Source organism: Stegodyphus dumicola, chromosome 4 (assembly GCF_044657685.1).
Source record: "Stegodyphus dumicola isolate Sdum_Otavi_A_Nest chromosome 4, ASM4465768v1".
NCBI classification, from domain to species: domain Eukaryota; kingdom Metazoa; phylum Arthropoda; class Arachnida; order Araneae; family Eresidae; genus Stegodyphus; species Stegodyphus dumicola.
This window is the reverse complement of record NC_140771.1, coordinates 46956929-46972816: the sequence shown is the minus strand read 5'-3', so window position 1 is coordinate 46972816 and position 15888 is coordinate 46956929. Positions and strand designations below refer to the sequence as shown.

The 15888-nt window shown below is 33.8% G+C and overlaps 1 protein-coding gene across 4 annotated transcripts in view; it reads left to right on the top strand.

Moving 5' to 3' along the window:
• LOC118182751 (maltase A2-like) overlaps positions 1-15888 on the top strand; it is a 682214-nt gene that overhangs the window by 90612 nt on the left and 575714 nt on the right. The window contains exon 1 of one of the 4 annotated variants that reach the window (XM_085814805.1): positions 11405-11537. The exons of the other annotated variants lie outside the window; for them this stretch is intronic. The gene's annotated coding sequence lies outside the window, so the exon portion shown is untranslated. Of the gene's footprint in view, positions 1-11404; positions 11538-15888 lie in introns of those variants that run through there. 4 annotated transcript variants of the gene reach the window in all.

Sequence of the window (15888 nt, the reverse complement as noted above, 5' to 3'; positions counted from 1 at the left end):
AGAACAGTTTCGCCAGACGTTGTTCGAATTAAATACACTCTTGATTTCGCTATCAGTTCAAGTCCCTCCATCGTTTCCTCTTTTGCCAAGATTAATGGACAGTGAATATAAGGTCTGATATTTACATTAAATTTAACTGTCTTCTTTGCCTGTAAGTGGATTGAAAGCTCTTAAAAGTTTCCGAAGTAGTAAGAATTATAACCGAAGTTTGGGGAAGGGAGATTAGTACTTGCTATTGTTTAACTGCTTTATTTAGAAACTAGGGAAAAAAGAAGCTTTACTTTCAGCTGCAATTCATTATTTTAATGTTTATTCTTCCTAAATGATAATACTTCGTAAAAAATCGAATATTGCTTTTCATTATTTGCACGTTTAACTTATTTCATTCAGTAAGTTTTGTCTTGAGTTTTTTTAAGCAGTACACTTTGAATTTGCACAGTCGTTTGCATTTTCATTTTTTCAGTTCCATCACCCAGTGCAGAAATGTAAATATTAATTATTTCAATAAAATATGTTTAACTCGAAATGCTACAAATAAAATATATACATAGAAAATTGGAATCTCTATAGTAATAACGTATTTAATTTTTAAAGTTAGATTGTACTGTTGATGAAGGCAATAGTATAAGCAAAACATAAACTTGCAAATGTTGCAATCCACAAAGTACTTGATGTTAGAAAATATTTCTGTTCATTACACTAATGATATAAAAAAGCAAAAATGTTGAAAACTGTTATTCAGAAATGAAGATAAAGGTAAGTGAAAATAATAGCATCCCCACAAAAAGAATAAATACCTGGAATATCAGGTTATTTTTCAATGTAAAATACCAAATAATAATGTTATCAGATTCTTGGAAATTTGTATTTGCTAGTAAAAAGCGAAAGAAAAATTAATTAACCAAAGTCAACTTTAAAGTTCATTTAAATTTTCTCTTTTAATTGACAAAATAAATGTTATGACTTAGATACTATTACATAATTTTAAAACCCACTATTGAAGAAGCGTTTTCTGCTTAAGTCCCGTGCATTTTTTTACATACAGGATTCAAAAAGTGAGTTTTGTAGATTTTGATTCTAGATACGCACTTCTTATTGCGTCTTATATTCTTATAAATGAGGTAGACAGTTTATGAGAACAGTTTTAACACTCAAGGTAATATTACTCTATGAATAAACAACCTAACTTAATATAAGGACCCCCTCAAAAATTCTACCTAGGAAAGCATTCATTATGCTGTAACGAGTTAAATGCGAAACGCACCACACATTACGCATAAAACTCGAAGAGTTGTGCATAATTAGTTCTTTGATGTGCATAGAAAATGAAGAATTTTGAAACGGAGATTTAAGCATGAAACTAACGCTTAAAATATATGTTCGAAAGTGTATTCACGCAAAGGTACTTCGGTCAGAGTTACTTTCTAATTGTGGCAAGCTGTCTCTCTGACCAAAATCAACTTACATAAACACGGTTAAAAGAAGCACAGTAAAAATTAAAATTCAGCTAGCATTATTTCGCCACTCTTGGCACTTTTACAAAATAACGAGTGTTTACGAAACTAATTATTCGATTATTTATCAGCAATAGCTGGTAAAAATAAAGCGATCTACTTTGAAACATTCAAATATCGAAATACATTTTTCTAAAACAAGTTTTAACTCCATCTAATAACTGTTAAAAAAGCGGGGGCTTAACAGCTTCGAATGATAGCGGAATTCGAGGCAACCTACGGTCAATATAAATTCTTTCCAAAGCAGATAACTAGATCGGCGCTAGTATATACGAACAATAGGGTGAAACTTCCCATAATAAGCCATCATTTGCAGTTACGCCATATTTAAGCTTCTTACACATGAATTCACTGGCTTAACTTCATAGTCTGAGTGAAAATATCTGACGTGAATCAAAGAGAAGATAACATAGTGTTTAAATTAAGCTTATTTGTTAGTAAAACTTAAGATAATTGACATTGAGATATAAGAAGACAGCTTTCATATTCAGCGAATCCTTCCATCCACAACACTGAAGGTTTTCTCCAAAACCACATTACCTTATTCCAAGAAGCTTTACGTTTCTAGAAATGAATGTTTAGAAAAAATATTTAAGGAAATAAAACCTGTAACCACCTTTTCTAAACACCATATGTTAAAGCCCATGTAATTCTATAAAACTTATGGGAAACTAATTATTTGACATTGCGTATGCTGATTATGATTAAGTTTGTTAGAAATGCTTATTACGATTCATCGAGGAAATAATAGAAAAGAACTGTAATCAGGAAACTTTGTTATGTCTTTAGAGATTGTAATGGAACATCGGCCAGATGTCCCATTGTAACCTCAGGATTAAGACCTCAAGATCATTAGAGGATACAATGGAAGACCTCAGGATCATTAGAAGTTACAATGTTACATCAGCTATCGAGGATTCATTAAAAATAACAAATGAATCATCGACAGCTGATGACTAGTTATAACCACGAGTCAGCAACAAGAATGGGGAAAATGTTGCCCCAGTTTCTTATCCAGAGAAGCACTGCGCAAAATAATTGGTCATTTATACGGGGTATCTCAAAAGGCCGTTGCCAAGCTCAACATATTGATCTGTCATACTATAACAAACAATATTTACATAGGAACTGCTGTCCGAAAATGCAAACTGCAACACCTTGAGGGCAATATTCGCAGATTTATGGGAGAATGGGAAGCGGGATTATTTCAGGCAAGGACGTTGCATGAGAAGGATAAATCGGTTTACTAACTCAGAACTGGCCAATATGCATTATTTGTATGGTTCTGAGTACCAGTCGCATGGCCACCTCAATCCCCCGACCTGACTCCCTTGGATTTCTACCTACCTGTGGAGATGCATAGTCTCTTGTATTCGAGACAACCATAACATCTTTCATAGATCTCCTCGCCAATATCGTGGAAGCGACGGCACGATTTTGGACGCATTTTGGATCTACCCCTTTTGAACGGATCCGTGAATCCATGCGTCGACGTTGTGAAATATGCTTTGAGGAAATTTGAACATCTTTTGTGATTTAACCTGTGCAATAAAAGTCGTGTTAACACCTCTTTGAACTTACTTTATTTCTTCCATTCTACACTTGTGCTCTGTAGCGGTCATCGTCTGCATTTTCAGACACAGGTTCCTATCTAAATCTTGTTTGTCATGGTATTAAACCTGCATCTATCCGGGTAAAAAGACTTCATAAAGTAAAGCTTCAGAATGTTTTTAGTGTTCTTCAAAGCTAAGCTCAATGATTAGAAATTTTACCTTTTAACCAATGTTCTAGGTTTAACATCTTTCTTTTTCTTAATGAAAATCTTAATATTATAATCGCAGGTTTTGGTAATTTACAGTAATGTAAAATTTAATTTTAATTCAACCTCTCTCCATGTAAGAAAAACTAAGTATCAAGTTCGTGTCAACCAGTCGAAGATTCAGTTTTATCTACTTGCAAAAAGGCATGTTTCTCCTTCATATTTTTTGGATTCTGTCTGTTTGATTTCTAAATGATTATTGAAACTGCTAAGAGTAACTGCTTTAGAGAGGATGCTATCGCACAGACCTTTTTAACAACATTATGTCGTACTGATGATATGAGTTGGAAATACACCGAAATCCAACGTAGTCAGCAATGTGCCCAGAAACATAACTGAAAAAGAACTGCTGTAGCTCATAGGTCCTATTTTCTCCCCCACTGGTAAGCCATTCAATTCAACTTAACTTCTTATGAAAACTTTTTAATGCATTAAAAGTGAAAATTATGCGATACATTATGACAAATTCATGAATAAAATTCAGTAATCACGCAATGTATTACCATTCAAAGATATATGCAGAAGAAAAATAAGGAAGTTATAAATGTGTATTTAGAAAAAAAATAGATTTTATGTCGTTTAATGTTTTAGAGAGAAAATCTTTTTATTTTAAGAGAGATATTCGCATAGGTTTCTCTTCTTCGAACGGCAAATATTTTGTGCAGCGTACACTGTATTGTGCAAATAGAATATGTAAATACATAATAATAAAGAAGTATGGGAATGAAGAACTTAAAATGTTGAAGGATTTTAAGTGCCTTGTTGACAAAAACTGGATTGCAATTCAAATTATTAACTAGATTTGATAGAGCTGGGTAAATGTGAAAACTACAAGTGTATTTAAATCAACCCTCCCTCTCGAAAAAAAATATTGTCTTGAGTAATTTTAGGTAACCTACATTTAAAAACATGATATTTCTAATTCTTTTTTTGATTTCAAATGCTTTTGATGTATTTTACAGGTTTATTTAAATATTATTTTTTATTTTATTTTCTAAGAACTGTAATGCACTCATTTCAAGTCTTCTATATTTAAAAGGGATTTATTTTTTAATTAGCTTGTTATCGGTTTGACGGTAAAATTTTCTTTCAAGGGACCCTTACGAAATTTGATAGTTTGTATTTTTGTTTTGTCAAGGTTTGTTTTGTTATGGTGGTCATATGGACCGGTTGCCCTATCGCTAGTCCTGGTTTCGAATATCAGAGACGATATGGATGTATTTAATTGTTTATTCCCATGTCTTCCAGGTGTAATATTATTCGCCACTTGTTATGCAAGCTTGGCAACATTCTCGTGACACGTTACGAAAAGATTAAATGACTAATAGTTTCATCTTCTCTAAAAATGGTTAATTAGGAAAATTCCGAACATTACTCGTGTATTGTATATATATATACAAATTAGAATAAACAAACAAATTTAGAAATGCTGATGTAGGTACACTGAAAAGTAGAAACGCAGAAAATACCGAATGCGAAGCACGTAGAGGTCATTGAAGAGGCATTCTGATTGCGTAGAATGATAAATCCATAATGACTAGGAGACTTGGTAGTCGAAGCGGATTAAATTCAATTTTTATTTAAATTCACATTTGCGGCCAAAATTTATTTGACACCCTAATTGTGCCTGTGTCCAGAACAGTTACATTTTCGATACTGTTGCGATAGGAAGAGAGTACAGCGAAATTGCGTCTAAGCAACACATAGAGAGAAGCTAAAGTGAGCGATTATCCAGTATGGAAGCTTACTAAGAGAAGGTTTTGGTTTAGGTTAGAAAGGTTTCAATTCTCAAAATTTTGAGTTCATGTTTCAAATGACCTACGTCATCAGCGTTACGCAAACCATGCAAAAGGGATTGATCTAGAAATGAGGCGGTCCAATTATTACGATTTTTAAAATAATAGAGAGGGGAAATTAAGAGGTAACAACTAGTTTAAATTATAATCTTGCTTTATTTTTAACTTACATACACACACATATATATATCTATATGCGCACATATATATATAATATTTTGATGCAGTCGTAGTGGCTGGTGGGTGAAGGCTTGATGAAGCAGCTACCAAAACTGAATTGAGGAGTCATCATTTTATTTTTACACATCTCAAGTCATCTCTTTGGCAGACAAATTACTTTCCAATCGATGCGGAATACAACAAATTTTTATATACACAGGTAAAAAGATAGGACGTCATTTCAGGCAGAAAAGCATAAGCGGCACAGAGTTCTTTGCATGGCAGAAGTCGGGAATAAAGGAAGGCGTAGCTGCTTGAAGCAGTGTTTATACTACGTAGGTACAATTGTGAAGCTAAGTCGTGATTGGTTAATTGTAGTGTTATTTACCTTTTTCAAGCAGTGTCACGTAATTTGGAATGATCTCGAATTTGGGGAAGAAGCATGAATTTAGAGGAAGAACGTAAATTTAGAATAGTCAATTTGAATGTTGCCAAATTTTTGTTAACGTAGACGTCGTATTTTATTATATATATATGTATATTTATATTATTTGAAAAGGTTTTTCATATATCATCAGCAAAGAAAAGATATTTAATTAAAGCTATGAATTAAGAGAAGAAAACTTTTAGTAAGTATTTTAAGTCAGTATTTAAATTTCTAGATTTCTATTGTAGTAAATTAAAAAAAAAACTGTGTTTATTTCTATGTTTTGTTCTGCTACTCTGCCATTTATCAGCCATGTAACCTTTGAAAGTTTTTTTTTTTTTTTTTTTTTTTAGTTTTGTTTTTGCTTTTGAGCAGGATATGTAATTTTGTTTTATGTAAATTAACAGCAGCCAGTTTCCAGAGTGCTGTCATTTAAAATTACGTAAGATCTTTATTATAAGTTTCAAATTGTAATTGCTTCACAAAGGTAAGCTATTTAAAAACAGTGACAGTGAGCTGTATTTGTAATAAATCTATTCTTTATTTTATTTTAATAGCATCGCTAAATGATATAATTTATGCGAAATTTAATTTACAATATGCGTAGTTGCAATTCTTAATATTTACAGAATTATTGTAATAATAAAAATATACGTCTTTTTCCATATATTAGGTACCTCAGTACTAAATGTTTTGATTTTCTTCCTTTTTTCAACTTGTTCCAGATGTCGGTATCGTGCGTAAGACTGATAATAAAAAATTTTACTCTCTGATTTATTCAATAATTTAACATCATATACATTTCTGCATGCATTATACAGTTAACAAAAGAGCGTTATTATGAAACAACATTGTTTGAGCTACAACAAAATAAAAAGTTATGCAGCTTCTCGTAGCTATAAATTATGGGCCTTTTCTAAATGAATGGTATTATAACAAGGAACTTGTTTCTCTGAAGATTTTCACTAGTTCTCCAGTCAAAGATAAAGCGAGCATAAACTGCTTACTTCATAATATACTGCATAAAAATGCCTACCCGCCCATCCATAACAATTTATCAACCTCTTTCGCTGCGTTCATTAGAGGTGAGAAACTGCGCTCGGTTGAATTACGAGATGCTCTTGCCTCGGAATATGAGTCACATTAAAATGGCGCCTCCTGGGTTGCCTAATTTCGTTTTATAGTTTCACTGCATTTGTGAGAAAGAGTAATTTGTTTTATATTTTGGATATACAAGATCTGAAATGTGCTTAATCGCTTGAGATATGTGATAAAACATTTCACTACGTCTAAATCTTTAACTTAACATGAGTCATCTGACACGTATTACTTGAAAAATAAGTATTTTCGAGTTAAAAATAAGCAAAAAAAAAAAAAAAAATGTTAAACTTAAGATCTAATTTTTTAAAACGAGCTTGACAGAAAACGATATTTCTCTAAATTATTCTTCACAATGCACCAATGATTTTTCTTCTAGTTCTTGTGTAAGACATCCACTCGGTTGCGGAAGATTTTCATCTTCAGCGGATGTGACTGTCATAGAAATGCTTTGATTAATACTAATGTTTGCTCCTCAAAATGCTTACCATATTCAGGAAAGTAATGTTGGGAAAGCTATCTTAGTCTGTCGCTGAGAGAACTTTCAGTATACTTTTTGTATTTAACCGTAGGGAAATCTTTTTGGATTTTACGCAAACGCTATAGTTACTGATGTTTGTCTAAAATTTTGCCTGGTAACTATGATGCGATTATCTCATGCTCAGTTGCGTGCGCCACCAGCTGACGTCAAGTCTTCTTTATCATTTATTCTGAGAAGTTAGATTATCCTGTAGTACCTTCTGTATTTTTAACGAATAAGTTCCTGTCAATAAAGTTGATTATTTTCAGTAACACGGAGTCATAACTTGATCAACACCGAGTCTTACCAAAACCTCTTAAAAAGATATTAACAACCACTTAGTTATGTAATAGTTTGAATTATACGCTTGCTTTACTTGCATTGACCCTTGTATCAGTTGTTTTAACAACTATTCCGTGCTGTAAAGAACTAGAACTCAGTTGCTTCTTACTCTACTTTACTAAAACCTCCTTTCGGAGTTGTTTATTGTACTGGCGGGCATTTGTAAGTTTAGCTCTGGAGGTATACTATTCAAGAATCGAGCTCCTATTTGTTCCCTATCCAGGCAGGTAGCGTGATACACTCATGTCCATAAATTAAGGATAATTCGGAGTAATGCGGAAATCGAACTCTAAAATAAATATATCACCTGTAAAATCACTACACACATCTTCAAGAATCATATGCAAATTTCAGGAAGTAACCAGATGACACCGATGGTACGTCACAATTACGAGAGTGTAAAAGAGTGATAGATAAGGAATACAGGCAAAGAAGTAAAATTGTTCGCAGGCGCTTTATAAGCATTTCAGTGCAATAACCGAATAGTTATGACGCAAAGGACGCATTTGAATGATTTTTTACGTGGTAGAATTATCGGCCGTCTGGAACGTGGGCGTATCCAACTGAAAGTATCAGACGAACTTGGAATTGCCCCCAGTGTCATCTCCAGGCTTTGGCAACGATTCCAAGATGATGGTAATGTGAGAAGACGTTACGCCATAGGTCGCTCCAGAGTTACAACGCCGAATGAGAACCGGTATTTGGTAGTTACTGCCAAAAGAAACGGGCGGAGCACAGCCTCAGACCTATCTCGTCAGATCTCTTCAGCCACTAGTACGACAATTTCAAGGCAGACCGTGTACAGACGATTAGGGCAGATTGGTCTATATGCTCGTAGACCCGTCAGATGCGTTCCACGTACTGCAACTCACTGTCGCCTGCGGTTAGCCTGGAGTAGAGAGCATGCATTTTGGACACCGCAACAGTGGGCTTGTGTTATGTTTTCCGACGAGTCCAGGTTTAGCTTGCAGTCTGATTCTCGCCTGACTTTCATATGGAGAGCTCCAGGTACCCGTTACCACCAAGAAAACATCATTGAACGACACCGTTACGGTGGTGCAGGAGTGCTTGTTTGGGGTGGAATTATTCTGGGTTCCAGAACTGACCTGCATGTACAAATTTTAACCATGACAAGCCAAATCTATCGGGACGTCATTCTGGAACAACATGTATGTTTGTTTCGGGGCGCCATGGGCGCACTATTTGTGTTTATGGATGACAACGCCCATCCTCACCGTGCAAACATCGTAAGCGAATGTCTTCAATCGGAGGATATCACCCGTATGGACTGGCCAGCATTCTCACCGAACTTGAATCCAGTAGAGCACGTGTGGGGCATGCTTGGCCGACGAGTTGCAGCCCGTCAACCTTCTCCTACATGTCTACCGGAACTTCGGAGAGCATTGCTTTTTGAGTGGTGTAATATTCCCCAAGATCAGATCGATAATTTGGTACTCAGCATGCCTAGGCGTTGTACGGACTGTATTGCATCGTCTGGGAGACATACAATGTATTAACAATCATACCAATCATGTAATATTGTTTTTTTTTTCTAATTTGCTCCAGGGAGAAAAAGTCGCTAATTTTTTTTTAATAATATCAAACATATAGCATCTTTTTTGGCTCTTTACCTTTTGTTTGATAAATAAGCTTTACAAATAAGTCAAATTTGGTTTGCTTCTAACTTTTCCTTTTCCTGATTTTGTATTATCCTCAATTTATGGACATGAGTGTAGTTCTTCATTAGGCGATGATTCATGCATCTCTAAATCCTACGTGATTCGTTGGAAGGTCACTTCTCGGGAATCTGGTAGTAGGTCGGCAAGGCTTAGGGTTACAGCACGATTGATTTCCGTTGAACTCTGTCTTCCTCTTCATACGGAAGATCCCAGCTGAAGGGGTAGTATCCCCATAGTTAACTTAATTGCCAAAATGGGTATATACATTAATTGGTTAGTTTATTTTAATGTACAGAAGCTATTCTTCATATTGTTATAACTTTCTGTCAAAACCAGTTGAGATGCTGTTGCTATCCTGTCATAGCCTGTAGGCCTGGCAGCGCAGGTCAGGCGGGTAGTACTGGAAGCTTCTGCATAATGTTACTTGGAGTTACATTTGGTGCCAGTATTCGGGACGATTCTGAATTTTATTGTTCCGGCACACTACGGGTGAATAACTAAAATGTTGAATAATATTCATATTTATTTTTTATTATTATTGCATAATTTATATGCATAAACATAATCTAGGTATGAAAGCATACGAAGTTTTAGTACGCTGAAAGCTATAATACATTAATTATATGCCCACATTCTTTCTTATCAGTAGTGCTGTAGGTTAGTTGGTTATTAGTTTATTAGGCTGGTTATTAGGTTATTGCTGTACGTTATTAAGTTAATTGAAAAAGACGAAGAGATGAAAAATTAGCAACCGCCTTCGCCGGGAATGGAACCACGGACCTCTAGAATACCGGCCCAGCGTGCAGGACCACTACACCACGAAGGCATGCCAGGAAAGCAGGAGAAATACCTTATGGTGATTCTGAATTATATTCATATGATGTTGATGGAAAGCAGGAGAAATACCTTATAGTGATACTGAATTATATTCATATGATGTTGCGTTTACTTACGTCGTATTATCGGTAAATACTCAATGCATACAATCCCATAGACATTGACTAATAGAAATTATTACAGACAGTCGTTACTATGCAATTTACTAATTGTTATTGAGGCTGAAAAAGAAACAGATATTATTCACCCACTGTGATTACTAACCACTATTACGGTTATGCTAGTATATGTACATGAGGTGGTAATTGTAATGTAATACAATTCTGGGAGATTTCCTGCGCAATTTTAATCGTTTTGCTATGTGGGTAGCACATATAACATAGTAGTTTTATAGTGTTTATCAGTGGGGCGTATTAAGTGAAAGCGCCAACTTAAGGTATATTCAGGATTATAGTAATCAGACGTGCTAGTTTTATTAGAAGTATTCAAAAATAGTCAGTGGCCATTGAAGAACTGATTAAGGTGAAAAGAAAAAGTTCACTCTTCTTTCCATTTTCACTGCTTTATTGTAATGGAAAGTTTGCTGCTTATGTCAACAGTGTTCCATTTTTTTGTGACATTTGCCTGTTACGACTTAAGAACTTCTTGAGGCACTAGGCCGGCTATGTAGTATGCGCCGTCCTGTTGGGTTGGTTGGTTGCGGTAGGTGTGACAGTGTAAAACTGCCACTTCAGTGTCCATGACCTACGTAAATGCTGGTAAAAAACGTCCTGATGCAAGTAAAAAAGTCCTGATGCAAGTAAATGCAAGTAAAAAACGTCCTGATGGAAGAAATGTCATACGAGTAGGTTCTTAAATAGCTCCAAGTTGTGGCAAAAATTGGTTCTGTAAATATGTTACATTCATTACGTGTTAAGATTGATTCTGTAAATATCTTAAAATCTTAATAATAAAAGCGAGGGCATCATAATAACCAAATCAAATAGTCGAACTGCATATTCAAAAATATAAGCCATTAACTTTATAAATTTATCAAGGGCGCCCCATGCTTTTATTATTCGCAATTTGAAACTATAGATGAATTTTGTAAAGAGAAGATTTCTTCTTACCAATAAGCTATATGACACAGTATTTTTCTCCTTTTAATTTATTATTAATGATCTGAGTTTTAAATAAAAGACTATTTTGTAAAAGTTTTATAATATATATTTTTAGAGAATTCTTCTTTGGTACAGTGAACTAGCAGGAAATAGGTAAAGTCCAGAAATATGTGCACTTCCGCTGCTGAAAGTTGAAGAAGCATGATTTCTGAAGTTCTAAGAATTTTAGAAATGAGTGAGATTTGTGTACGTATAAAACATTTATTCAAATTTATTAAAATTATTTGCTTGTTGACTTGATTCCTAGAAAATTACAGGATAAGAGGCTTGATTTTTAACTAACGTATGCTTAAGGGCTTCCTTTAAATTCCCTGAATTATAACGACTATTCATTTTTGCTCTCAAGTATAGTTATTGTATATGTGTTTCTAACAGATTACGATGCTCTACAGTTTTCTTTCCACTCCTCTAAAGCGGAAAGTTTGGGTAAATGGTTTAAGGTATTACAGAGTAAATGTTTCACGCAAATCTCTTGGGATTCTTAAGTATCCTGATCTTTGTAGATGCTTTCGTTTTCACAATTCGAGGAGGGAGAAAAATAAATAAAATTACAAGCACCAGCCTTTTTACACGGATGGCGCCAGGAATATTTTATCTCAACACAACTGCTAAACTGAAATCTACTGCCCCGGTTCTTTTTTATGCTTTTTACTTCACTCCCAGTTAACGAGTTGTAATTACTTCCCCTTCAAAGTCAAAAAAAGTGTTGCGGAGTAAAATCATAGCCCGAGTTAAATGCGACAAATGTTCGTTCGTTCTGCTTATTCTTGGTCTAAAAGTACTTGGCTATTATAACGATTGAGACGACTCTGCTCATTAAATTTTATTTTACAGAAAAGGATGTTTTTAGATGAGTAAAATAGCGCTTTTCAATAGCGTCTGCAATTCTTCAAAAAGTCTTACAAAATGTATTATAAATAACGAAGGAAGTCTAGGACGTGGAAAAGAAAATACTTAGCAGAGTAAAAAGAATCTAAGTTACGGAAGCTGTTTAAGTATATATACTTTGGTTTTAAATTTTAAAAGAATTAAGAAAAATAATTAAAACGTCAGAAAGAAATAATTTGGCAACTTATTGTTTTCAAATTCAACTGTTGTTTTATGTAGCTAAATTATCGCTTGATTTCAAAGCGGCTTATGGTACCAGTGTTTCGATAGAACGTTACAGTTTTATATTCTTCGGAACGAAATATTTTCTGTATTGTAATTTGTGATAATCCAACATCGGTTTGAATTCTGTTTCCCTTCTAAAACAATCCTCAATATCCCCTCTTCCTATAGGTAGATATCTCTAGGGCTGCTTCGCCATAATCATACAGTCCAATCCATTGTTTTTCCAGCTTAGTTTGTGACTTGCGTTTATAGTTAAATTAGTGCAAGAAATATTTTCTTTAGACAAAGAGATGTAAAATGAAAGAAAATATTTAATTAAAATTCGTCAATTAGATGAAATAATACCTTAATGGAATTAAGGTATTATTTCATCAAGGTACTATTCAAGTTAAGAAATTCTTCTAGAATATAAAAAATTCAGAATTAATTATCGTATTAGAAATACGGATCAACTTCAAGTTTGCGAGTGCATACACATACAAGGTGATTAAAAAATGTCTAGTAAAAATGCAAACGCAGATAGTGGGAACGAAATATGTAGATTTTGAAATAGCATGTATGTGCGGAAATGCCAGGTTATGGTAAAATGCGCTCTTGAGCAGTAGACAAACGTGTTCTGTTGGCATAAATCGTCTTTTTCCTTGCAAATCTACAGCGGAATGCCTCAGCGCAAATGCCTAACTCGTCAGTATGTATTTTATCCATGGAACTGCGGACGAAAACAAAGTAGCTGCTCGATGGATATATAGAGGAAATATTCTCTATACCTCTTATCAAGTACGTATTATATTTTAGCCTCAGCTGCATATATCAAATGCATGCAGGTGAGTCTGTGTTCAGGTATCTTTATAGCTTGCTCGAAAAGTCGTATAGGGATTTTGGATTTACGCCAGCAGAAAAGGACTTCCCAACACATATCTCTATCATCTCACAGCGCTATTTCTTCTGCATACACATTCCATTACAAAACCTGCTTTTCTCGGTCCCCTCTACGTATTCCCTTTTATAGTTTTTCCAGATTTTTTGAATTCCTCTGTATATGAATATAAGTAGAATTCTTAGCTAGTAAATGCCTTTTTGCCTTTATATATTGATAAGTGAAAAACCTTCCTTAACAAAATTAATTCTTAATGTGCACAGCAACGCCTTTTATTAATGTAAGTTTGCTGTGTTAATAAAACAAGAAATATGAAAAATCGTTCAGTCATTATAATAAAGTATTATAACCATTAGTATTATTCCATCGTATATGCAGCTGGAAAAAATAACATTTCTCTTCTAATAAAACATTTTTTTCGTTTAGTAAATTAGTGATCGATATTAACTTTTTTTTATATTTGGGGAGCAGGTGTTTTAGCCCAAGCAGACGAGAAAAGAATGCGACATCTGATATTTAATTTAAGAAATTCACTAAGGAAAATAGCAGATAGAATTTAAAAATACTTCGTTACTTCTTTTTGATTTTGTTATTTCTCCAAATTCAGGAATTCATTTGTAGGACATCTATCATCATAGTTAGCTATTGGATTCCATAGGGTTAGTCTGATAGTTAGCTTTTGGTTTTCACTATAGTTAGTTGATTTCAACTTTTATTACTTTTTATTCGTTATGATAGATTGGCATGGTAGTCTAAGCCTGCGTGTCGTCATTTCCAAGAATAATGTATTGACTTTCTGAGAATCATGTTTCGATTACATAGGAAAACATATTGCGCAATTTGCTTCGAAATTCCATTCCATTTTCTTTTTAGCATGCTGCGAATACATAGGAAAAATATTCTGAAATTTCCTGCAATATTATATTCCGTTTTCTTTTCAGGCTTTACAAGCATTCTCATTTTGGATTTGTAGAGTTTTTACTTATTTTGTCTTTTTTAAATCAGTCATGTTCAAAGCTTGGAGTCATTCAAGATAAAACTAAGAAGAAATTTAATTTTCTTTACTAGAATTTCAATCAAAGAAAATAATTTGTGTATACAGATGATGGAATAAAAGCTATAACGCGTTATTTTTTTAATAATATTTAATCTTGTTCAAAAATATGAAATTGCATATAATAAATAAAAACAGTATTTATTTATTACGGATTATGATGAAATTTCGCAGAAACTTATACTTCAAGCTTTTGTATATAGATGTATATATGTAATATATTCAGGAGTAGGAATTTGGATGGTGTAGTAGTGCTGACCCATAATGACTAGGAAGTTGGAGGCGAATGCAGATTTAAATCTTCATTTTTTATTTTAGCAAACATGTTACGGCGACAATCAAGTTGGCACATTAATTGTGGCTATTCTAAGAGATTTTACATTTTAGATAAATTTACAATAAGAAGGAAAGAGCAGACAGACTGCCAGTGCAGCCAGGCCAAAGCATAGGAAGCAAGTGCGTAATGTTCAGGATGAAATCTGAAGTCAGACTGAGTTACTTTTGGTTCTCAAAGCATCTTGATTGGATACTTAATATTGTTGTAAAACTATTATTGGCTGCTTGAGTTTTACTTCAATTTACATCACCAGAATTACGTAAGAGTCATATGACATACATTTTTCTCGAAATGACGCAGTGCAAATAGATGTTGCTTTTTTTTAGAATAGAGAAGGGAAATTAATTTACGCTGCTAATTTAATCTTGTGCATATTCTTTATTTTTCTTACACACACACACACACACACACACACATATATATATAAAGGCTTGCAATCTATATATAAATATCTATTTAAATATATGTATATATATTACGATTTTTACTTCCTTGCACAAAATAAAGCAAGTATTATAACGGCGAAAAATTTTGCGTATCATATTTTTGACCAATCAATATCTATTTTAATCGCTGTTGAACCATTTGAACAATTTTTTTGCGTGGCATATATACGTACAGACAGAATATAGAACTTTTTTTTTTTTTCAAAAAGGATTTTAAAATGGATTTAAGGTCATTCAGAAGGGATATTTTCGTGACGTCTATGCGTACGTACGTATGGGTGTATCGCGCAAAACTCAAAAACGATTATTCGTAGAACATTGAAATTTTGTATATGAGACTGCTATAAAATCTAGTTTTGCGCTTTCCTTTTCTGTAGCAATCGGCTGCACCAAACGTTTATACATACATAAATATATATGTAAACCAAAATAAATATTTAAATTAGAAATCGTCCTTAATTGTAATAACTTTTCTGGACCTCTTTATTTCGATGTCAATCTAACTTGCATGCCTTGCGTAGCGCTGGTGACATGGCTAAGTCGAAACTAAAAACTTTGGGAACTGAAACTTTCTAACCGAAACCATCTCTTGGTGATATTCCATATTGGATAACTGCGCATTTTCTCTTCGGCTGACTTGTAATGAATGCGCTATTTCGCTCCCTTTTCTTTGTCATGTTACTATCTATACCGTTATCTAAAAGTATAAA